The sequence below is a fragment of the Mesitornis unicolor genome, unplaced genomic scaffold (assembly GCF_000695765.1).
Source record: "Mesitornis unicolor isolate BGI_N332 unplaced genomic scaffold, ASM69576v1 scaffold18339, whole genome shotgun sequence".
In the NCBI taxonomy this organism is placed as follows: Eukaryota; Metazoa; Chordata; class Aves; order Mesitornithiformes; family Mesitornithidae; genus Mesitornis; species Mesitornis unicolor.
In genome coordinates this window covers 1-265 of record NW_010205400.1, presented here as the reverse complement: position 1 = coordinate 265, position 265 = coordinate 1, and positions in this window count along the sequence as shown.

Genomic DNA, 265 nt, shown 5'->3' with positions numbered 1-265 from the left:
CTCCCCAAAACGGGGCGGGGCGGGGGGGGCCGCAGGGATTCCAGGGCAAGCCGCTTCCAGCTCGTGTTGCTGCCCCACTCCGCAGATTTCAGCAGAAAATGGAGGAGCAGCATGGTGTCATTTTACCGCTCCGAGCTGCCGCCGGCTCCTCCCGGAGCAGGGGCCCGGGACGCCGCTCCCCCCAGCCAAAAATGGCAGCTGCGGGAGGAACTCAACGGGGCCGGCGAGCGGCTCCTCAGTGGCGCAGGACGGGCGCACGGCGGCT